Here is a 7,979-nt window from a genome sequence, read left to right on the forward strand (position 1 = left end):
CCCTGCCTAGAAGAAGAATTGTATGCTCCCCCATTGTACTGCAGGGGTCAGAGGGGCAGACTCCTCCAACATCCAGGGAAATGTTAAGGAGGTGTGGCACCCACACCTTGGTGCATCATCCCACAATAGTCATCTTTGCAGCACCTGCTGGCATCCTCAACTCCCTTACAGACACCGCCGATGAAGATGATGTCTTTCCCTTGACCTTTGCCAAAGCCCCTTCCAGAGAAGCTTTTTCAACTCTACACACCATGGTCGATGTCTTCCTGTATTGATGTATATCTTCCCGGAAGCTCTCAAGAAAGGCAAGATACTTCACTCCGAAGAAACACGCACTAGACTCCGGTGATCTTGAAAACTACCAGCCCATCACTTGTCTACTCTTCACTGGCATGATCACTGAAAGACAGTCCATGCATAATTCCAAGATCAGGTCTCCTGCATGACTACAAATGAGGCTTTAGATCACACTACATCGAGAGAGCTGCATTACAAATCATTGGTGAAGGCCACCTGACCAAAGATAACAGTGACCTGCTGATTTCACTGGACCTCAGCCGCTTTCATCATTGTCTACCATGCCACCCTCGACTACACAATGAAGTCTTGAATAGGGTTTATTGACTGGCTCTCCAACCTACATATCATTCACAAGTGTACCACCAGGTCCCAGAAGATCCCCATCACCTGCCTTCCTCACAGCTTCATCCTGTCTCATTTTTAAATTGAGCACCATAGGACTCCACGCATAGATAATAACAACAAAATTCACCAATGCCACAACTGCACACAACTGAACTTACTATTATATTCGTACTAAGAGATTACCAATGACTGAAGTGGACAGAAGAAGATGGTGTGTTCCTCATGCAGTAAGGCAGAATGTTGCTGCACCCTGCGCATAGCACATGGTTACGTGTCCATGCCACCTTGACCACACAGGTGTTTTTGCATTTGTGGTCCAGAAGAAAGTGTTACCTGGGCACATGAGCCATCAGGTGTGAAGAGTGATGGTGGGACTGCAGTTTTCAGCAATGGTAAAAGGATGTCAAACGTTGGTGAAATGTTGGCTTCTGTTTTTGTAGGACAAACTGATGCCAAGAGATTCAAGAAAGGGACAAGGACAGGACTTACAAACTGCCTCTTCCAAGATGTTTCAGAGAATTGTATCTGAAGTTGACAACCCAAGATAAAGTAGAGTATTTTCCTGTTATATGAGTTCCAGTTTGATTAAAAATAAAAGGAGGAATTTGAAAGTGATAGATGTTTAGCAATGCATTTGCTCCTGCATTTTTAATAACATGAATTTTTGTTTTAACTTTTACTGAATCTACATCTGGATATCCTTGGTAGGGTCTTTCTTTTATTATGATGTCAGGGAGAGTTTGGTGCCTTAAGATTCATTTCTGTATTAATCATCATCTTCAATTGAGGGCTACCAGATTGCCAGATAGGATTTTTAACTCTTAACTGTGAACTTCTTAGCAAGATATTTGATACCTTTCATGTGTACCCTCAAGTACTACTGTAAGGAGACTCTCTTTCCTCAAGCAATGAAGGATGAGACTCAACAATCCTTCTCTGTGTCCAGTCCTTGAGACTTAAAAGTCTTCACTGTCTCAGCCATCTAGCTCCTTAAACACTTCTATGTTTTCAGCCAGAACTGGGTGTACAGCAGGTATCTAAAGCTCCACTTGCCCCCCAGCCCCAAGGCAGAATTTCTACTATTTGCTAAGAGCAAGCAACAGTTAGTCCAAACCAGGATACATGACATGAACCTGGACAGATGTGAACCTCAACTTGTATCTAGTGCTCTGATTCACCCTGGACACTGAACTCACTGTCAAGGAACATATTGCGAGGAAATCCAAGAAGGTCTGGTACCCATCACACTTTACTGAAGAAAATGAAACCATTCCTCCCAGAAAGAAACTTCATAACTGCTGTTCAAGTGCTCACGCTCTTACACTGGGATGGTGCCAATGTCTTGCTCTACAGTCTCCCTCTCTCCACACTGGCTGCTCTTAAGGACATTCCACATATCACAGCATGCTTCTTCAATCACCTGAAGAAATTTTACATCACCCACACCTAGCCAGCTCTACCACCTTCAAAACTAGTTGCAACATCTAGAAAGCCCTTTAGAGTTCTCAGAGCAATATACTTAGCATCTTATAATATGTATGTACTGGTGCTTTTGGCTCTTATGTAGCTCTCATGATTTTGGACTCATTCACTTTTTTGCAGAATGTGCACAATAGAAGAAAATGCCATATGAATAGGCCTGTAGCTCCAGTGATGCAGCAAAATATTCAAAATAAATTGCCTCACTTTCAACAAAGTTCAGGATTTCAGTAAAATCCTTTAATAGTTAATGTGTTACGATTCTGTCCCCCCATCTCTGGGGGGCACTGTAAGGGGACTATCGGAAGCCTGGGAATCACCTTGAACACTTATCTAGAGTCCCTTGCTGACTCCTGTTTGTTTCTCTTTTTGCCATGGTATACTTGTGTAGTACTACATTTGCTTCCTGGGACTGCAAGTCCCATAATGCACAGCATGGTAGTCAGGAAAGCCTGGATTCAGTTTCCCATTCTTTTCTATGGGAGACGTCCAGTTGCTCCTTTTCACCGGATCCTCTCCTCCAGGACTTGCAAGTGTCTGAAACTACTACCTGAGACCTCTCCTGTGCAGCCCAGCTTGGACCTGCTTATAAGCAGCCATTTCCTCAAGATACCCGTTGTGCATTGGAGTTTGATTCCTTTGTGCTACAGACCCCTTATCGGATGGTGTTCCAGTTTTGTTCCTGTTCTGTTCCAGCTTGAACCTGTTTCCTGTTTCTCTGCCCTGCCCCTGATTGTTCCAGCCAGAGTCTGCTCCCTATCTCTTAGCCTTCTACCTGTTTGTTTCTTCCAGAGCATGCTCGCTGTTTCTCTGTCCTGCTCCTGCCTTGTTTCAGCCTGAACCTGCTCTCTGTTTCCCAGTCCTGTTTACTGCTTACTCCTACTCCTGTATTCCAGCCCTGTCCTTGCCTGTTCCAGCCAGAGCATGTTCTCTGTTTCCCAGTCCTGTCTCTGTTTGTGCCAGCCAGACGTTTGCACCCTGTTTTCCATTCCTAGCCTGCCTTTGCTTCAGCCTGAGCCTGTTCCCACTTCCTGCCTTTGTCTCTTAGTTTATTCCTTTTGTTTCCTCTCGGTATTTGTGTCTGGTAAGTGTTCTATCAGTCTTCACCAGTGTATAAGTGTCCTTCTTTGTACTGGGGTTGGCTCCTGTTTTCCAGGAGGCAATTCCAGCCCCCATCCTTGTCTAGTGTTATACGTTGTCTTTCGTGCCTAACAGTGACAGTGTGCTATTGCTGTTTTTCTAGGAATTGCCACTGTGTTTCCAGCTGGACCCAAAAGAGCGTGTCTCATGTATGTAAGTACTATCCGTGTTTGTGCTCTAGGGTCCAGAAACAGAATCACTTCTGCTTCCTCCTTTCAATGGGGCTGGCTGGGTGACTATCTGTAAGAGCAAACTGCACAGAGGCATTGACATTCCCTGTCACTGTGGGAGGTTCTGCGTCCTACTCTGTGTACAACCCCAGCGTGTTTGTCCATTATTAATCCGTTTCCTGTTTGTTCACACAAGGGTTGCTCTGCAATAAATTTCCTCTTTCCTGTGCCTGTCCATAGCTGTTCTTTCCGTGTATGCCTTTAGCTGCTCTTCTGCCCCAGTACACTACCTCTGTAGGATATTCGGTGACCTCAAGGGGTGTCCCAACCAGAGTCCTGATCAGACCCACCTGAAACTGTGACATAATGCAGTTAATTTGCAATGACAGTGCCTATTGGGGGTAGGAGGATTGCATGCTTGATGCAGTCCAAGAGGTAGACCAGAGTGGCCTATATGAAGATGGTGCAGTGAATGGCCACCACACATAGGCCCTCATTCGGACCTTGGCGGGCGGCGGAGGCCGCCCGCCAAAGTCCCGCCGTCAAAATACCGTACCGCGGTCGCAAGACCGCGGCGAGTATTTTGACTTTTCCCCTGGGCTGACGGGCGGCCGCCGAAAGGCCGCCCGCCAGCCCAGGGGAAAACGACCTTCCCACCATGAAGCCGGCTCGTAATCGAGCCGGCGGAGTGGGAAGGTGCGACGGGTGCTACTGCACCCGTCGCGTATTTCACTGTCTGCTATGCAGACAGTGAAATACTAGCGGGGCCCTCTTATGGGGGCCCCTGCAGTGCCCATGCCATTGGCATGGGCACTGCAGGGGCCCCCAGGGGCCCCGCGACACCCCCTACCGCCATCCTGTTCCTGGCGGGCGAACCGCCAGGAACAGGATGGCGGTAGGGGGTGTCAGAATCCCCCATGGCGGCGCAGCGAGCTGCGCCGCCATGGGGGATTCAAATGGGCAACGGAAAACCGGCGGGAGACCGCCGGTTTTCCATTTCTGACCGCGGCCAAAGCGCCGCGGTCAGAATGCCCAAGGGAGCACCGCCGGCCTGTCGGCGGTGCTCCCGCCCCCGTTGGCCCTGGCGGTGCAACACCGCCAGGGTCATAATGAGGGCCATAATTTCTAGTCGATACAGTTGCTCCTCGCTCCACAGTTTGTTCCATGGAGGTCCCAAACCTACCCCTCTCAGGAAAAATTGTAAATTGTAATAGTATTTATATAACACTTACAACCCCTGACGAGGTGTCAAAGCGCTTTTCAGCAATTAGCACGCTACTTCGGAACCCAAGAGGAATTAGTGGTAGATTAGTATAGGGAAATATGAGTGCAGTTTTAGTATTATTATGAGTTAATTCGAGCAGAGGATATGTGAGTTTGTTAGGTGGATTGACTAGAGTAATGGAGGGATAGAGGAGGGAAGAATCCAGGAGTGTTAATTGGGAGTTTATAGTAATAGGATGAGGTTTGGGATGAGTAAAGGAGAGATGGAGGAGGGAAATGTTTGTGGAAAGGGTTATAGAGATCATAGTCGCAGGAGGGGTTTTGGATGAGTCAAAGGTGAGATAAATGAGGAAGAGTTTAGTAGGGTTGTTTGGGAGATAATGGTAGTAAATTGAGGATTGGGGTGAGCTAGATGTGGAAGAGGAGGAAAGAGCTTAGGAAAGGAGTCCAAGTTGTAGGAATCCGTAATAAACACATGGCTAATCAGGTTTCAGCAAATGTCCTTGTAAAAAACAGGTCAATTGAGAACAACTACCAATTCATACTGTGCAAGATGAGTCCTGTTAATTTGCTTAGTAGGGATCTGCTCTGTAATTTGAATTGTGTAGTTTACTGTACACTGGATGGTGTCGCAATTCAAACTCAAGACGAGGACTTAGAATTCAAAACAAATACTCAACATACACTAGTTCTGTTATTCCCAGTCGTTATAAAAAGGGTTTGCTCTTGATATAAGACAAAGTGAAAGAAGAGGTATGGGATTTTACAGGTAAATAAATCAGTCAGAGCAAGTGAAAATTAAAGTAAAAAGAAAAGCAGTTTGCTCTCAAGCTCCTTGGTGCACGCTTACAAAGGAAGTAGAAGAGGGGGGAATGAAACCTGCGATTGAAAAGATTATAGAGCAGATCATTCTAAAAGAAGTGCTAAATAGTCAATGCAACTCACCTGAGATGGGCATTAAAAAACCAAGTGGCAAATGGATGCTAGTCTAAGACCTGATAAAGATTAACAACATTTTAGTACCATGTTGTCCAGTGGTACTGAATCCTACTGTGATAGTGTTTCAAATGCCTGCAGATGCAGAACGGTACACAGTCATTGACTTGTGCCAAGCATTCTATTCTATTCCTCATCATGAGGATAGCTAGTACCTCTTCATGCTCAGATTCCTGAATAAAATCCTCATTTGGCATTGTATACTACAAGGGTATGCAAAGCACCCCTCAATCTTTAGTCAGGTCCCAGAAAAGTTTTGAAAAGTCTGCAGCTGCCTGTAGCTCATTGCTGCTGCAATATATTGATGACCCAATGGTTGCTTCCGAAACAAAAGAAAATGGCAAGGTGGATACAATTGTGCTCTTAAATCATCTTGCAGCTAATGTACACAGGATGTCAATGCAGTACTGTATGAGAGAAGGGAATTTACTTGGGATATAACATTGAGAAAGGAGCAAGAAAAGTGTTTCAAGAATGTGTTTCTGCAATCCTAAGAATTAATTCTCCAACAAAGAGAAGAAAGGATGTTTCTGGGAACACAGAGAAGTAAGGATGTTTCTGGGCATGCTTAGCTACTCTAGATAATGGACTCGAAGCTTTTCCCTAATTGTAAAGCCTTTACTGAGGCTTACTCGAAGTGATATAGTGGAGCCATTAAACAAAAATGCACCCTCCATATGTACAAGGCAAAAAGATGGGGCACCAGTCCACTGCACTGCATGCAACAGGCTTGTTCATGCCACTAGTTTTTCTGCTTCACTGGTGCTGGCCAGTGAGAGAGAAACTGTTTGTTGCAGGGTTGTGCCCTGAGGTAGACTAACCAAGAAAGTGAGTTGTCAATGATCCCACCATAGTTGCCAGGGTTGTGATTGAGCTGAAAATGTGTAATAAATGTGAGCAGATGGCCCCAAATTATGTTTGGCCCGGGCCTTCAAAATCCTTAGATGTCCTTGGGCAGGGTTCGTACTAGAGACACAATTCAATCCACAACTTTATGCAGACTATGAACACTTTAAATTGAGACAAGCAAAGCAGCAATAAAATGAAACCATTGATGAGATCTATGTGCGTCTGAGAGACCTCATCTGTACATGTCTGAAGGCAGTCTGTGCAAAGAGTTCATAGCATGGCTTTTATAAGGGTACAAGTCATAAACGCTGAGCTAAACCATACTCTAGAAGCCATGCATGTTCCTTGATGATATCAACTCATTTTAGGCAGGTTGCATCAACTGTTCAATGCAAGAGTAGAATATACGGAATTAGCAACATCACAAGGCTAGGCAAGGTGGAATCCTTCAAATCCATGCAACTCTAGAGGTGACACCTGCCAACAAAATTCAGGGGGTACCGAATACTGACTATTTGGGTTCTGTTAAGCAGAGCCACACCCAATGGCCCAATGCCTGGTACAAGGCACAACCTGCAGAAACTGTGACAAGATAAACCCATGTGCCCACGTTTGCCGTGGAAGGACAGGAGGATGCATTTTTGATTTGTGATGAGCACAAAAAAAACATCCCTTCATGCCATCATGATGGAGACAGAAGACACATGCAGAAGCCCACACACACTGTCAATCCTTAACATGTACTCCTAGATTTAAACAAGATGATATGATTACAAATAAGCAATCATCACCTTTTTCACAAAGCACTCACAGAGAAATAAACCCAAGCACCAAAGGACCACACCTACTTGACTGGTCAATTCCAGCATTATTAGACACTGAAGCCTCCATCAATGTCATGTGCTCTCAATAATTCCAACAACTAGAAACACACCCAGTAATGAGGACAAGGTAATTTGCATACAGAAGCAGAAACTGGATTCCAATTTTAGGCACCTTCACAGCCATGATATTGCATGAAGATGAGAGCATCAGAGTCAATTTATTTGTCACCAAAACTGGCTCAGATGAGCTTATTAGCTGCCACAACGAAGAGACTTTGAAACTAATTTCCTTTGTACTGTAGGTTCATGAGGCAGGAATGGTAGACATACTGAAAAACTACCAACAACTAATTGAAGAGCTGGGTTGCCTGTAAATCAAACCAGTATCACTGCACATTGATAATTTAATCCAGCCCCTTATTGCCAGACATTCCAGAATCCAATTCCACTTTCCATCACTTGTAGAACAGGATCTCCACAAACTATAGGAACTTGATGGTACTGAAAAATTCTCAGGCCCACTTTATGGGTGTTACAGATGATTGTCACTCTAAAGCCAAGCAACCAAGTGCTGTATGCATCTGTCTAGACCCGAGATCCAAATGGATAAAGCAAGTTGATACAGCACAACTTTTTCTATGCACGCTGGCTT

Source organism: Pleurodeles waltl, chromosome 3_1 (assembly GCF_031143425.1).
Source record: "Pleurodeles waltl isolate 20211129_DDA chromosome 3_1, aPleWal1.hap1.20221129, whole genome shotgun sequence".
NCBI classification, from domain to species: Eukaryota; Metazoa; Chordata; class Amphibia; order Caudata; family Salamandridae; genus Pleurodeles; species Pleurodeles waltl.